Below are 17,830 nucleotides of genomic sequence, written 5' to 3'. Positions count from 1 at the left end.
ATTTAAAATGGCATTGCTAAATTGCAGAAATAATCAGAAATCAACAAAATGGAGCTTTAAGGGATGGGATGGAACTGGTGAAGAAAAAGAGCCAAGTGGTACAGTTACAAACAGGGCAATTCTTCAGGAAAAGGCCATGTGCTCATTTCTGAATCATAATCGAAATATCGACAGTACTAGGTAACAAATCTGTCTCATTTTTCTTTTGTTCTGTGCCTTTGTGTCTATTAGAATGTGTGAGTTTGTACCTGTCAGAATCTTTCTCTCCCTCCTCATTGTCCTCCTTCAGTGTCTTTCATGTTTTCTGGTATTCCACTTACATATACCTTCTAGCTTTTATCATGTCTTTCTTTGCCAGAGCGAGTCACCTGTTCAATCTTGACATTCAGGACAATAGAAATACATGAAGAACCAGAGCCTTCCTGAGCTGAGGCTTGACATATTCATGGAATCAAACTGTTTCAAGTGTTGAAATTTTCAGTCCCAGGTCATTGAGGAAGCATCAAATGAACATCTTTTTGACAAGAGTCTCAAAGCAGTTATCAATGCATCCCCACTGCTGTGATTAGCAGCCTTAAGACCGTGTAAGGACAGAGACTAAGGAATCAGTTCATATAAATAAAGAGAGCACCAAAAGCATTTGTAAGAGTATCTGGGTTATTGGATAAATGGAAGAGACAGAGAAAAGATTTACACTAGTTTTCTAGTGACTTCATATTTTACTTTACAAGATGCAAGCAATTTTCTGAAATGGCTGCTGCATTTTTCAATACTCCAGGGTTATGAAGATTTTAGTTATTTTCCATCCTTCAACATCTAATGTTGTGTTGTTTTCTTAAATCTTAGACATTCTATTTGACAATGCCTCCTTGAAGTTTGGATTTAGATTCAAAGTTTGGTTTCCGATCTCATTTCGAAGATAATTGATGAGGTAAAGGAGCTTCTCACTCTTGCTACTCCTTCATATATCTTCCATAGTAAACTGTTCCATAACTTTCCTAATTTCAATTAATTCTTTATTTTTATTATTAATTTTAGAAGCTTTATGTAGTGGCTGGTTTTGTATGTCAACTTGACACAAGTTGGAGTTATCCCAGAGAGGAGCCTCCCTTGAGGAAATGCCTCCATGAGATCCAGCTGTAAGGCATATTCTCAATTAGTGTTCACGCGTGGGAGGGCCCATTGTGAGTGGTGCCATCCCTGGACTGGTAGTCCTGGGTTCTATAAGAAAGCAAGCTGAGTAAGCCTGGAGAAGCAAGCTCATAAGTATCATCCCTCCATGTCGTCTGCATCAGCTCCTGCTTCCTGAACTCCTTGAGTTCCTGTCTTGACTTCCTTTAGTGATGAAAAGCAATGTGGAAGTGGAAGCTGAGTAAACCCTTTCCTCCAACTTGCTTTTTGATCATGATGCTTGTGTAGGAATAGAAACCCTAGCTAAGACACCCTATTTATATTCTTCAAACAGTTTGTTTTTACAGATATATAAGCTGTAGGTAGATTACTTTCTGTTTCTTTTAAGATTTGTTTATTTTTATTTTATAATGTCTAAATGTATAGAGTACAAATATATCTATGCATTGTGGACATGTCTGGTGGACACAAAGGCCTGAAGAGGGGCTCAGAACCCTTGAAACTGATGGTTGTAGGTTATTATATGGGCATGGATACTCTGGAAGAACAACAAGTGCTAACAACAAGAGCTACCAATTACTGGGCCAGCTCTGTATCCCTTATTTTCTTAAACTAATGGTGAATTTTGTTATGTATATAATTTTAATGTTAATGACATACATTTTATAAGATTTTCATTATTATTCATAGTTATGAATTTGGGTATTTAATCAAAAAGTATTTAGCTTCAATGAGGTTAAAATTTTATTATTCCGTATTTTTCTCAAGTGTCTTATAGGTTTGGTTTTCATGTTGAAAAGTGTGATATATCAAATTGATTTTAAGGCATAGAATAAATTGCAAACAGAATTTGGGGAAGTAGAAGTTGTTTTTTCCTAGTGTACAGATGAAGAGGCATTCCTTCATCTCACATGTTGACCAGATGACTCCAATGAGACATGGGATTACATCAGGTATTGAAATAGGTGAACTGAGAAGCAAGTAGATATGTGCATAAGTAAGAGAAGACTTTTCAGTAAGAAAGTTGAGCTATTGGTGTCAACAACATACACTATTCAAAATAATGTTATGTTGAGGACAAAGCCAGGAAAATATGATATTAGCAATTTCACTTATTGATAATTCTGAAGAACTAATATAAGGTCATAAATAGTTTAGCAGTGTCTGGGACTAGGCTGTTGATACATGAGTGGGTTACATATCATCACAAAATACTTTTAGAGTGTAGTAAAATTGTTTAATTTGGTTAGGATTTCAAGTGTAGTTTATCTGATCAAACTGACAACAGCATGACCTATATAGCTATGATTCTTAAAGATGTAAATGCCATGGATTTGAGAGGAAGATGGACACCATAAGAGGAGTTGAAATGGGGAAACAGAGGAAAGAAAAAGATGTGAGTACAGAACACATAGGACATCACAAATCATTTTAGATTAAATTTCAAAAAGATGTGACATTTATGCCCTCTAAGTGTCTCTTTACCCATAGGTCAGCACAGCTCTCACCTCCTCATCAGAAAGCTCCTCTGCACAGTATATGATCATTAGCTCACAAACTCACAAGTGGTCAGAGCATGAGTATCGGTATAGTGCGCATCTCCGAATGTGACATGCATATAGATCATCTTTTCCCAGTGCTCATCAGGAGTTAGTCATAAAATATAGAGAATAAAGGTTTTGAGAATCAGAAATCAGGAAAGGATGGACATAAAAATCAGGACCTTCTGAGGATGACAGGACTCCTGCTCTATGAGTTCAAATCAGCAGAACTTTCCTGAATAAGCCAGTCAACATTTCAGCATGGTATAAGGAGGGACTCAAAAACCCTAGTCTGGGAGATGGAGCAGAGACTGAGGGAATGACCAACCAATAACAGGCCCAACTTGAGACCCATCCCATGGGCAAGTACCAATCCATGACACTACGACACTCTGCTGTACTTACAGAGACAGGAGTCTGACATGGCTGTTCTCTGAGAGGCTCCATCCAGCAGCTCAGACAGTCACAGCCAGAGGATGGAGTTTGGGGACTCTTGTGGAAGAATAGAGGAAGGGATTGCAGCCCAGAAAGGGATAGGAACTCCACAGGAAGACAGAAAGTCAACTAACCTGTACCCTTGGTGCTCTCAGAGACTGAACCACTAACCAAAGAGAATACACGGGCTGGGCATAGACCTCTCTGCATATTTAACAGATGTGTGGCTTGGACTTCATATGGGTCCAATTAGATGGAGCAGGGACTATCCCAAAAGCTGTTGCCTGTACATGGGATATGTTCTTTCTAGCTGGGCTGCCTTATCTGACCTCAGTGGGAGAGGATATGTCTAACATCCCAGAGAATGATATACCAGGGCTGGGGGGATTACTAGGGGTGCTCCTAACCACTCAGAGGAGAATGGGGGATGGAGGATTGTGGGAGTGGGTCACAAGGATGGGAGTGGTGAGTGGGATGTAAAGTGAATAAGTAAAAATCAAATAAACCAATACCAAACCAACCAACCAACCAAAATACTGCCCTTAAATGTGGTGCCACTAAGTTGATGGTTTCTGTAAAAGTGAAAATCAACTTTACTTAAGGATGTGACCCCTGGTTGAGACACATTGTTCCAGTAGATGACTCTACACCCATAAGTCTATGGGGAGCATAAATTGTATTAGTGAGATATAAAGAATAAAACATGAATTTGGAAGAGGTACAGATATAGGGGAGATGAATCTAGGAGGAGTTATAGTGAGAAATGGAGGTGAATAAGATCAAAATATATTTGTATAAATGCATAGTATTGAAAAGATTAATAAAAGTACTATGTATTTCAAAAACATGACACTCTGAATATTTTATACTTTAATAAAGTTAATTAATTTGTTGTAAGTTTAGAAGTTTCTATCTTCAGGATATTACTAAAAAGTTTAAAAATATATATCTATAAAATTGATTTATGAAAAGATTCATAGGTACCTTACTAATTATATGCTAATATTAGATAAAAGTCAAGAGATCATTATTTGAATAACGAATAAGTAGTGTGTTCAAATAATGGAACAATGTTCATCACTGACAAGAATGAGTGAGAACAACAAATAAAAACATTACCGTCAAACACAGTGCCCTAGGCCAGTATCTGCCATCTCCCCTCCCAAAATCCCACCTTGTAAAATTCAATTGAAATGAACCCCAGACCCAGAAAACCTGATCTATGGAAATTTACATCAGATATTTCAAAAGGCGGTCTTTGCTGCTGGCCCTCGGCCATCATTGATTGCATGCATGCTCCCAGGAAGGGCCTGTCCCAGTTGGCGCTGCCCTACCGCCGTAGCATCCTCACGTGGCTGAAGTTGACATCAGACGACATGAAGGAACAGATTAGTGGGGAAGAGCATTAACTGCTCTTCTGAAGGTCATGAGTTCAAATCCCAGCAACCACATGGTGGCTCACAACCACCCGAAATGAGATCTGATGCCCTCTTCTGGTGCATCTGAAGACAGATACAGTGTACTTACATATAATAAATAAACAAATCTTAAAAAAAAAAAAAAAAAAAAATTGGCCAAGAAAGGCCTGACTCCCAGATAGGTGTGATCCTGAGGGACTCATATAGTGTGGCACAGGTCCGTTTTGTGACTGGAAATAAAATCTTGAGAATCTTTAAGTCCAAAGGCCTTGTCGCTGATCTCCCTGACAATCTCTACCGTTTGATTAAGAAAGCAGTTGCTGTCCAAAAGCACCTTGAGAGGAACATAAAGGACAAGGATGCTAAATTCTGCGTGAATCTGATAGAGAGCAGGATTTGCCAGTTGGCTCGATACTCTAAGACTAAGCAGGTGGTCCCACCCAATTGGAAATATGAGTCATCCACAGCCTCTGCTCTAGTGGCATAAATGCTGTTGTGTACACAAGCAATAAAATCACTTTGAGTAAAAAAAAAAAAAAAGAAAAAATGAAATTTCAAAAGGCTCAACTCTTAAGAGATAGGTAGGGGTGATTAGCATCAGAAATCACAGTGGTAATGATAAAGTTGTGAGTGGAGTTCAAAGTGAAGGTTACAGCCATGTATATGATTTAACATTTGTTAAACTGCACACAACAGAATTGTGAATTTTCCTTGCATCAAGCAAAAATAATTGTTGGAAGGTAAGAGGTAGGAATAAGGTCCTACAGGAAAATCATTTCTTAAACTCAGACTCTGAGTTCACTATACAGGCTCCATGGAGTATGTAGTACTTACACAGATGTAGTATGTTAATATATATGACATATAGGTTGTCAGAAAGATTGAATTCCATTATGTCTTTATAGAACCACCAAACTACATTTTTTTTTAATTTCATAAACGATAGTTCAAATAGTTAAGTGTATTTCAGGGTACTCAAATATTTGATGAGAAAAATTTCTTCTATATGAAAGAATTATAGGTAAAAAATAGAATAATTGAACTCAAAATTACTACTTTGAGTGCTCTAATGAAATAATGGTTCTAGGCAAGGCTCATCAGTAGCTAAGAGGACTAATAAGTAGAATACTAATGAGAAAATTTATAGTAGAGATAGGCAGCCTAAACTGCAGCTATCCCATTGATCAATTTGTATAACTTGAAGTGTGATGACTGGGTATTTGCGTCTGGCTTTTTTTATGGAATGAAAAGGTAGCATGTCTTGCTTGTAAATATATTTAAGGGAAAAGTTAACTCCAAGCCTACTCCAGCTTTAACTAGGATATACTTCAATACAAGAGCCACTCAAACAGCACTAAGCAAAGAGCTGGGAGCTGGGAGTGCCATTAGGGCCAAAGCACTTGCCAAGCATGCAAACAGCCCTGGGTTTTATTCCTAGTATGAGAAAGGAAAGACACAAAGAGGAAAAGGAAAGAGGACAGAATAAAGAAGAGGAGGAGAGGGGAGGGGAGGAGAGGGGAGGGGAGGGAAGGGAAGGGAAGGGAAGGACAGGACAGGACAGGCAGGACAGGAAAGGAAAGGAAAGGAAAGGAGGATGAGAACATAAAACTAGAAGGAAATAAATGATAAAACACAATCAGACAATTTCATAATAGAGAGAATTAGGATAGATTTCCCCAAACAAATGGCCCAGTTATGAAACAAACAATATTCAATTGTACAGAAGTCTTATATTTAAAATAGAGATTTAAGAGAGATCACAACCAAATTAAAATTTTACATTTTGGACCATTTTGAGCTATCCAAGTACTGAAAAAGTATGCTTAAAATAATTAAGTAATTTATATACTACCTGTATTTTTTGTGTTTTATTGTTGTTGGTGGTGCTGGTGGTAGTGGTGATGGTGGTGGTGGTGTTTTAGTTTGTGTGTTTTGTTTTGTTTTGTTTTTAGCAGTGGAGAGAAAGGGTATATTCAACTTATACTTTCACATTACTGTTCATCATCATAGAAAGTCATGACAGGAACTCAAACAGACACAGGACCTGGTGACAGTAGCTGATACAGAAGCCACAGAGGGGTGCTGCTCATTGGCTTGTTCCTCACAGCTTGCTCAGCCTGCTACCTTATAGAACCCAGGACCCCGACCCTGAGATGCCACCATGTACTTTGTGTTGGCACACACACACACACACACACACACACATACATTCATATATATATATATATACATATATATATAAAATATATATATAAAACTTGCCTATAGCCTTCCTTTTTTTGGAGGCACTTTCTTAGTTGAGGTTTCGTTCTCTCAGATGTCTTTACCTTGTGCCACGTTGATATAAAACTAGCCAGAACAATTGCCCCCTTGTCATCTTGACACATAAACACATCACCAAAAAGCCACAACTTTTTGCATTCTCATCCTTCCCCAAGATCTCACATTAAAAGCATAAATACTTTTAAAAGCTCCACAGCCCTTATAAATTCAAACACATTATAAGCTCAGTTTCCTTTAAATATCTAGTCTCTTTAAAAATTCAATTCTCTGTGAAACATCAAAATCTACTTTTTTTGCTTTTATGTAATATATTGATTTTCTTTTTTTTAATTAGATGTTTTCTTTATTTACAACATCTCCTTTTCCAGGTTCCCCTCCAAAAAATAAAATAAAAAAATAAAATAAAATAAAATAAAACTAAAACAATCCCCTGTTCTCTCCCCCCTTGCTCTGCTCACCATCCCACCCCCTATTGCTTACTGGCCCTGGCATTCCCCTACACTGGGGCATAGAACCTTCACAGGGCCAAGGTCTTCTCCTCCCATTGGCCACCCTCTGCTATACACATGATGCGGGAGCCTTGAGTCCCCCCATGTGTACTCTTTGGTTAGTGTTTTAGTCTCTGGGAGCTCTGAGGGTACTAGTTAGTTCATATTGTTTTTTGTCCTAAGGGACTGCAAACCCTTCAGCTCCTTGGGTCCTTTTTCTAGCTCCTTCATTGGGGATCCTGTACTCAATCCAATGTATGGCTGTGAGCCTCTATTTTTGTATTAGTCGGGTACTGTCAGAGCCTCTCAGTAGACAGCTATGGCAGGCTCCTGTCATTCAGCACTTGTTGGCATCCCATAATAGTGTCTAGATTTGCTGTTTGAATATGGGAAGGATTCCCAGTTGAAGCAGCCTCTGAATTGTCCTTCCTTTAGTCTCTGCTCCATAGTTAGTTTCTACAACTCCTTCCATGGATATTTTGTTCTTCCTTCACTGCTGATGGAATTGCAAGCTGGTACAACCACTCTGGAAATCTGTTTGGTGGTTCCTCTAGAAATTGGACATAGTACTACCAGAGGACCCTGCTATACCACTCCTGGGGATATTCCCAGAACATGCTCCAACATGTAATAAGAACACATGCTCCACCATGTCCATAGCAGCCTTATTTATAATAGCCAGAAACTGGAAACAACCAGATGTCCCTCAACAGAGGAATGGCCACAGAAAATGTGGTACATCTACACAATGGAGTACTACTCAGCTATAAAAAACAATGAATTTACGAAATTCTTGGGGAAATGGATGGACCTAGAGAATATTATTCTGAGTGAGATAACCCAATCACAAAAGAACACATATGGTATGTACTCTCTGATAAGTGTATATTAGCCCAGAAGATCGGAATACACAAAGTACAAACCATAAACCACAAGAAACTCAAGAAGAAGGAAGACCAAAGTGTGGATACTTCGTTCCTTCTTAAAAAGGGGAACAAATCAAAATCTATTTTTAAAAATAAATTTAAAGTCTGCCAATTGTGAACTCCTATAAACTAAAAAATAAATTAGGAGTCTTCTTATTTCAAGAGGGAAGAACTAGGGCATGGTCACAACCTGAACAAAGCAAAATTGGCCTCCAACAATGTAAATAACTCAATGTCCAATATCTGGGTTGCACTCATGATCTAGGCTCCTCCAAGTGGTGTGGATAACTTCTCCAGCTCCATCCTCTCCACAGCAAACATTGCCTGTCTTCTAGGCAATGGCCAGTTCCACTCCAGTGATGGCGCTTTTTCTTGGTGGTCGTCACATGGTACTTGCATCTCCAAAATGCTCGGGCTTCTGAAATAACTAACTGCATTTTCACCAATAGCCTCTCCTAACCTCCTTTCATGGTGACAATCCTCATCTTTTCTACAAAACCCCTTCAATCCTGGGTCATCAACTGCTGCTGAGGTTGTATATTCACCAGTGGCCTTCCCTGGCCTCTCACATAGCCAAGCCTTAGTTGCTCTCCATGACCCTTCATGCTTTCCCAACCAGTACCACCTGGATGACTCTTAGACTATCAAGTTCAGCTGCCAGCTGGAGGTACAACCTTGGCTGCATGTAGAACACAGGTTTGTGTGTGTTAATTCTGAGGAAAGCCTTTCAAGTGGACTTCACCTTAATAATACCAGTCTCTCCTAAATCCCGGCTAATTTTTAAGCTCCAGCTGACCAGCATCAAGTATCCCAGCAAAGCAATATTTCCACTTTAGTAATTTTGGTTGTTCTTGTTAAACACAGCCAATTATTCAGCTCCTGCTAACCAGGATCACAGAATCTTAATTCAAAATAACAAATTTTCCTAATAGAGTAGTGCTTAGGCTTTTCAAAATAAGTACACATGGCCAGTAGACAGATAGAAAAATGTCCAATACCATTCAACATCAATGATATTTAAATCAAAACTATATTGAAGAGTTCTTTATACCACAGTCAGAGTGGCTATACCAGAAACAAAATAAACACTGGTGACTATTCTAAAATAAAGGAAGTCATTGGCAGTGGAAGTACGGTTAGTCAACTCATAATTAAAGTCAGTACGGAGGGTCTTCAAAGAGCAATTATATAATTTAGCTGTATCACTTCTGGGTATATATCTGAAGTAATCAAAAGAGCATATAGCACAGATTTTTCATGTGTGTATTTATCATGACATTCTTTGTTACAGCCAAGTTTTTAGATCAGCCTAGGTGCGTGCCAAAGATGAATGCATAAAGTTGGTTTTGCATGGTAGAGTCACATTGACCATACAGTGGAACTGAAATAGGCTACTATGTTGAAAGTGAATGGAACCGAAAAACCTTTGTTAAGACACGCAAACTCAGATTCAGAAAGACAAATGTGAATGTTTTCTATTTTAAGTAGAATCAGGATTCTTTTTAAAGGATGTGACAGTGGAGGAGACCTAATCAGAAAGAAGGGGACTGGAGGAATGGAGAAGAGAACAACTTTTAAAGTTGTTCATAACTTTTATGAACTTACATCAAAGTAACTCATGTAAGTTCATAAAATTCCAGTACAACTCACTCAGACAATTAATTTGTACTGATCAATGAAGAGAAACCTTAGTTTTGTTAGATGTGATTACATCTTTATGAGAGTATTTTTAAAATGTGCTCTGTCTGTTAATGGATCATGAGAGCTTATTTATGGTTGGAATGAAGTGACACCCAAGATTTGTCACCTTCAAAAACTGGTAATGCTTCAAAAAATTTGACTGAGTAGGTTTAAGTGAAATAGCAAGTGTAAAAGTATGGTCATTGTTGAAGCTGCTGTTGTGTCAATAATGGTTTATTCCCCCACTGTTTTCTTTCTATTCTTGATTATTTGTTATTTTTTTTAAATAATAAGCCTAAACACCTGCTTCCTAGGATTCTTTGTCTTATTATTACTTTACTTAACATTCTATACTTAACATTTTTAACTTTATCTTTCTTTCTAATGTAGTGAATTGTATTTATTTTTGTCTTCAACATATTTTAATATATTTCTGTATTCTTTGAGATCTTTAAACCTCTTATAGTATTTTTAAACAATCAAGTGTGTTTAAGGAGATATTTATGTGTTTTTCTGCAGGAATACACTAATGTATTCATGGTCCATTTCATCAGTGTGATACATCTCTGTTGGTAAAATTCTTCTTTTACTATGAACAAAAAGTACAAAAGCTAAGTCTTCAGTCTTCCCATTCACAATCCAGAGTATGTCCAACTGTGTACATGCTAGTGGAACTCTGTCCTTGATTACTATGAGTACTCTCCCAAGAACCCATGAGATGAGGAAATGGACTGGAGTAAGCTCAGTATTTCAGAAAACACATTGCATTTTCCTTCTTTTAGAGTGAAACCCTTAACAATGGTGGTGAAAAATATTATTAATAAATTTTTGATGCTTTAATCCAGGTATTAATACTTATTCTCTGTTTTCTTTATGTTTCAGTCACAATTAATATATTGCTGGTCCTGAAACACCCTCTAACAATATTCTTGTTTAGTTCCCAAAGCAAGCTCCACCTGTAGCCCATAAACCATATCATACTATAGTGATAAACACAGACCAACATGTTCGTGGATCTCAACCTCAAGTCCCAGTCAAAACTCTGGCCAGGTGGCATGGCTCTTTGTTACAAGGCTCAGCTCAGAAGACTTCTTCTGTGAGAGATCATTATTGTCATCTAATAAGGTTTCTCTCACTCCTTCATTATTAAAAATAAAACATACACTGTATTTCTAAGCTAATCTGGTACACTATTTACATTCCTTGTTAATCTTTCTCCTGTTCATGACTCTTTCTCTTAGAATCTAAGAGAAGGGTGCTGTTCAAAACTCTTTAACACTCTGGACAAAATTGTTCAGGATTTCTACAGCAAAATGCAAGTCTCCTAACATAGCAATGACTCACTTGCTCAAAAACCTACAGGACAAATTTGTTTGTGTCAGGGAAAATTCTAGACACTGTCCACAATCAGACAAAAAATGGCTTCATGAGTTACTTCAAAATCATATTCTGCATCTTTCTGCCTGGAAATGTATAGACAAAATACATCTCTTAAACAAAAAACAAAAAAACAAAAAAAATGACATACTCTATGATTTTTTGCTCATTATTGCTTTGAGAAAAGTCTTCCAAATCTACGACTTAAACTGTTCTCCAGTTTAAAAATGAAGAGTTCCTTTTTTATTCTATTATAAAAAAAATTTTCTTTAGATCTACATTTTCAAGTTTTAATTGTGCATGCTAAGAAGGGAAGTGGGCCAACCTTCCCAGGGGACCCCATCTGTCCTGATTCTAGTGACCAATTTGGATACAATTTGACATTCCAGGGAATTGGGATATATTCTTTGCTAGAGAAATCCCAAACTGCCTGACAAAACCTAAAGCATTTGACCTTTGCAGCCACATCTCTTTCATTATTTAAAATGAAAAGTGAAAAAGAAAAATGAGAGTGCAAGTAGAACTATACAAAAATTTGCTTATCAGGCTCAATCTTCAACAGTTTTTTAAGCCTTTATGGAATGTGCACAGGACTTTTCCTTCAGGGAGAGACCAGGCGAAACTGAAAGGACAGCTTATATTTCAAAGACACTCTTTTTGTAGAATACTGGTAGGAGGGAGGGGGGAAGAGAGAGAAACAGAGAGAGACAGAGAGAGACAGAGAGAGAGAGAGAGGGAGAGGGAGTGAATCTGTATTTATGTTTCTATTGAGATGATAGGAGCCCATTTCAATATTTTATAGCTAACTCTGTTTGGGGAAAGTATTTCTACACTAAATCTGAAGACATCTCTGCTATGGACACAGTGAGATTTTAGGAAATGTCAAAATTGGTGACATTCCTCATCTGGAAGATTTTCTGTTTCTTAAAAAATACAACCTTTAACTCTAGATAGACTAAATTTTATCAAAATTCTATCAAAACTATGTATATTCATTATATTATAAAACATGTTAAATCTATTTTATTTATTGCACATAAATTATATTACAAATTTTTTCTATTATAAATAGGTTAGTATTATATATTAGATATAACTTTACAGATGGAGATGATTGAAGACACACCTATGGGGGATTGACAACCTGGACATATATCTAAATACATAATAGAGACCAAGCATTAGTTCTCAATTTAAGTATTTATTTAGATAATTCAAGTCTTAACATATAATTGTATTAGAATTAAAATAATTTTTGAAATGTATAAATCCTTGTTTACTAGATCTTTGAGTTTTACCATGTAGTTTAAACAGAATTGAAAGTTATAAGAGACCTGCTCCTTGAAGGTGGCATTCTCTCCATAGGAATTATCAAAGTTTGCACCATCAACATGAAGCTCTTTATTTTAACTTGATTTTGTTTAGAGAAATATGCTGTTCTTCCATGAGACCTATACAAACTAAAAATGTTAAATATCTTCTGATACATCTAGTTGTTAAGGGGAAAGTGAACAGGTGGTTGAAGAAGCAACAAGTAAGAAGGGATGGAATGGGAAAGGGTAAGGTGAAGGAAGCATGTATGGAAATAGTTCATCTCTACTGAGTTGACACATTTCATATATATGTTGTCATTCCTAAATCCCTGTGTTTTTAACTTTTCTTGGCTAAAATTAAAGGCATTTTTACGGACCCCAGTCAAACAATCTCAACTCCTACACATTTGAATTTCTACCAACCTTTCCTATGATAGCATCCCACCATTATTATATCAATCTGGATTAAATAAAGTATCAGATTATTTAGAAACAATAAAATATAGGCTCAGAAATTCTGAAACTTAGAAATTCAGAAATCTATGAAACAGTGATATTTAGTTTTATGTGTGAAGATAGACTTCAGAGATGTAAGAGTCTGTTCTTACAATATATATATTTAAAACAAGACATATTGGGTCATAGATACAGTAGAGATTGTACCTGGGATCTTATTTTTTGAAAACTAATATTGAGTAGAAACACCTGTTATGCAAATATGGATAGCTTATATGCAAATATAAGTCATCTCTGACTATTACTTCACTTTTTAAACAGTACTTAGTAGGTGAAATGAAGATAGATATGAATAGCTAATGGTGATGCTCCAGAAGGGTTCCTCTGAAACAGTGAACCCACTTACCTGAGAAAGAATTTAATTCTTGGCCCAAATGGTTGTGAAACAGTACCCTTAAAATCATATCATTACTACAAAATAAGTGGCCAATCTTCTTCATGTCTTTCTTAATGTTCTTATAACAACATCATCCTCCCAAGAATTATTTTTTCTCATTTTTATAAATAGCTAAATTAAATATTCTTATAGCAAAAGTAGCAAACAAATGATTTTGTGAACAGAATTTTTTTATTTCTTCCTGGAAAGAAGATAATGATAAATTATACCATGCATACTGAGAAAAGAATCAGTGAAATGCTATTAATAAATCAAAATTTCAATCAAAGGTGAATGAAATTTGAAGTACTTCAACCACAACTTGGATTCCATGGCTTGTTCTAATGAATTCACTTGAAGCTCTTTTTAAATTAGATTATTCTATTCCCAAGGTTCTTTTCCCATTTTTTAGAAGGAACTGAGGCAGTTCAAACTTATAAATAATTTTATTTAGTAATATATAATTGCATAATAAGTTTCACTTCTAGAGTTTCTAAAACTCAATTTCATATTCACCTGAATAACTCAGAGAATCAAAGTTTAATGATTCCACTGGCTTTAATTAGCTCCACTCTAACTGTCTAATTGTCAAAGAAATAGAAATTTAAGTGATCTTGAAACACTGTATTACATTTAATGAATTATAATTTTTCATAACTTCCACTGTTGGCCATGTTGCAGAAAAAAATGCACACACATATGCACACCGACAATCATTTCTGTTAGTTTTGTACATTGGTCATTATACAAAAACCAAATTACATACTTATTGTTAGGTGTCCAGATAGGTAGCTCAATGGACAAAAGTACTCCGTGCTCTTCGAGAGGATCCAAATTATGGTTTATGAGGATATCCAGCATCTTACAACCTCTTCTAAGTTCAGCTCTGGAAGATTGACATCATTTTCTGGCTTCTGCAGGCACCCATCCACACATGTCATACAAAATACATACATCACACATATCAATGCCATATAAATGCATGCATGCATACCACACACACTGTAGATAGATAAATTTAGATTCAGCTATAAATACAGAAATAGATATAAATCTCTAAGCACCATGTACATGAGTACAGGGTTGTCCTCTTGTTCAGGAGATTAACTTTTAAGACACATCTAAAAGAACTCAGAAAGAATATAAACATGACCATAAAACCATAACAAATAATAGTATCAAAATTAACAATAGTGGAGAAATATACAACTGTTCAACATACTGATAGTAAGAGACTCATAACATAGCCTTAGACAGATCATCTTCATTAATACTACCAAGGCTCAGATAGCATTGTGAGAGAGGAGACAGGGGGAATATAAAAGCTGGAGGATAGGGAGGAGTGCCATCAAAAACTCTTAGGTGGGGAAATATGATAAGACTACTTTAGTTATGCTTACACAAGCTGTGGTTACCTGCATAAGGTCTAGACATGATCAAGGTAGCCAAAAGCCCATTACAGATGGGGGTCCTGCATAATATGGTGGATAATTGCTTGGGAAGGAGAATCACTGTTTGAGATGCAGCCATAGATAGGTTTACTATGCTTCCATGGATGGTCCCATATTCATTCACATAAGGGTATCACTAACTGGACCTAGTAGTTTGATAAGGAAATAAAAACACTTGAAGTTGGAAAGGGAGTGTTTTAGGGACATATGTAAATTTGGGTGGAAAATTGAAGGTAAATATGATATTTCATTGAATCTATGCATAAATTTCTCAATAATAAAAGGAAAGAAAAACGAAATTGTCATTTCAAAAAATAGTAGCAATAGGCCACAAAGTTAGCATATGATATAAATGAGGTTGATGAAATTAATGATTAAATGAGAATTTTTCTCTGGTGTTCCTCACAATGTGAAACAGCATATTTTTCCCTTTTTTCCTTGTAAGTCTAAAGTCTTTTGTGATTTTATATACATATATATATATGATCAAGAATGAATTTATTATACAATTTAATATTTCTAAGTTAAGAAAATTACATAGTTGAATGCTGATTTAGAAAATCATAGTTAGAGAAGAACAATTGAATGTTTCTATGGACAGTGGGACATTTTCCATGGTAGAGAGTCAGCATGCTCAGAAAGGATGTGCTTCTTCCCTGTGGATCTAAAACTAAGTGAGACAAACTTCCTGCTTACAGTTGTTAATTAGAATTACCTGGTCCTCTACACTGATGGATCTTTCCTTAGTCCCTTTGCTTCTTAACAAATAAAAATCCATTTCCCTAGGCTGACCCATTAATTGAAGTCATTCTTTTGGTTTTGTTTTGCATTTTTTTTTAACACAGGCAATTTTGTCACTGTAAATTTTAATTTCCCAAGTGGCAAAACATTTTGAGCATCTCTAAGGCTCTTGGTCCTCAGGCTCAGTCACAGAGGGATGGCTATGAGGTCACACTTCCCTTTGAGGTCTATGGAGGCCTTTCTAATTAGCCTTTGCCATAAGCCCTTTCAACTCCAAAAGATTTAGGAAGGTTAAACCCAAAGCAGCAATTTCATTATGAAAGCAAAGACAGCAGATAGATAAGATAGTCAGTGTAAGTCATTCTGTCAGTTATATTTAACAGAGACACAGTTGGTCTGGTTGGTGATCATGCCAAATTTAGACATGAGATATTTTAGATGCTGTTACTTATATTTTGTATCTTTAATTCCTCTTAAAACTATTTTCTATATGCAACTCACACTTATAAAAGTCCTTTGACAGCAAGCTCTCACAGAGATTTTGATGACTAATTCCTTAAGGGAGGGTGAATGTCCTTGTTATACAAAAGTAAAAAAGAAAATCACTCAAATTCTGTCTCATGGTTGCATTAATTTCCTGTTTTTTCTCTACTATTTCAGCTCTGAGTTTTATGACTCATTAAAAAATGTTTTAGCTTTACTTATTTTATATGAATATGTATATGAATGTGTCACTGTAATTTATGTATTTTGTCATATGTGTATCTGTTGCCCACAGAGGTCATAAGAAGGCAAGAGATGCCCTGTAACTAGAGTTAAGAATGGTTGTCATACATCAGCCAAGGGCTGAGAACTGAACCTGTGACCTTTATAAAACCAACAGTCTTAATCACTGAGCCCTCTCTCAAGTCTGAGATTTGTCATATTTTATGTAAACTATTTTCTATGAACTTCCACATTTGAAACTACTTTTCTTTAATTTGCAATAGGAAGTTTCATCCTAAGTACTGATCCTTCTTGTATATTAAAATAACAATGTGATAAAATAAAAATAACTCCATGACTGAAAATGTTTAGAGATATAAAGTATTATAAGACCGGACCTGTGGTCATGAGGGTGGGAGAACTGGCCATGCACCTGACCAGCTGAAACATTTGGGAGAGTAGGCCCTGCACCTAACCGGGTAGCAGGGGCCCTGGTAGCTGGGTTTTCATGCCCAGAGGGCATGAGAGTGAGTCAGCAGGCCGACCAGATGAGATATCTCTCAAGCTGAAATCCAGAGCTTTGAATTGGCCCACTCCAACATCTATCTGATGGATGAACTGATGGAGTATATGAAGGGGCCAGACCTACAGATCTAAACTTTCAAGATCTCCGTGACACAGAGCGACAGCATGATATTTGAGAAGGTTCTAGTATCTATAGAGTAGTCTAAACCAGAGGTTTTATAACAGACTAATGAGTTATCACAATGAACATTTGGAAGCCAAGAAGTGCGGGCAATAGTTATGCTGTGGGACACAATGTGATACACTGCAGCAAGGTTGTTTTCTCTGTTGAGAGGAGGGTTAAAGGGTGAAGGAGAAGAGATGAGTGGGATTAGGGTGCATGATGGAATAATCACAAAGAACCAATAGAAAGTTTTAAAAAGGATAAAAGAAAAAGAAAGTGACCATATCTGTCAGTGGAATGTAACATTTTCTTGCCAAGGTCCAAATTAGTCAGTGTTCCTATAGTTTTACTGAAAGTATCCAAATACTTTCAGTATTGGGGACACTTTTGTTTCTATGAGGCCTAAAATAAACTATTCCTCAACGATCCCTAGAAATTTAGTTGCATTGTTTATTTCATTCTTGCAAAGGAATTTGAAATAACTTTGGCTTCTTAGAAATTCTCAGCACTTACTACTATGCCTGAAATATATAATAAATAAGCAGGTTTATTGGGAAGGCAAAATAGTGCATTCACTTCAGTGTTCTTGCATTGATGCAGTCTGCATTTCACATTTATTAGTTTAATTCTGGTGTCTGCTTTCTTACTATAACATTATATTTCCCATGAGATCACATGAGATTTTTACTATCATTTGTTTAGCCTGCTTATTACTAAGTATTTCATTTTCATCAGCTATTTATTTAAGTTTTTCACATAGT

The 17,830-nt window shown here is 36.3% G+C and overlaps 1 protein-coding gene and 1 pseudogene across 2 annotated transcripts in view; one reads left to right on the top strand and one right to left on the bottom strand.

Annotated features, from left to right (window-relative positions):
* Lsamp (limbic system associated membrane protein) overlaps nucleotides 1-17,830 on the bottom strand; it is a 2,132,018-nt gene that overhangs the window by 1,042,075 nt on the left and 1,072,113 nt on the right. The gene's annotated exons all lie outside the window — the stretch shown is intronic.
* On the top strand, nucleotides 4,394-5,065 carry LOC116085914 (annotated as a pseudogene).

The sequence above is a fragment of the Mastomys coucha genome, unplaced genomic scaffold, assembly GCF_008632895.1.
Source record: "Mastomys coucha isolate ucsf_1 unplaced genomic scaffold, UCSF_Mcou_1 pScaffold12, whole genome shotgun sequence".
Taxonomy (NCBI): domain Eukaryota; kingdom Metazoa; phylum Chordata; class Mammalia; order Rodentia; family Muridae; genus Mastomys; species Mastomys coucha.
Note: the sequence above shows the minus strand (reverse complement) of the source record. Positions and strands in the feature narration are given on the sequence as shown.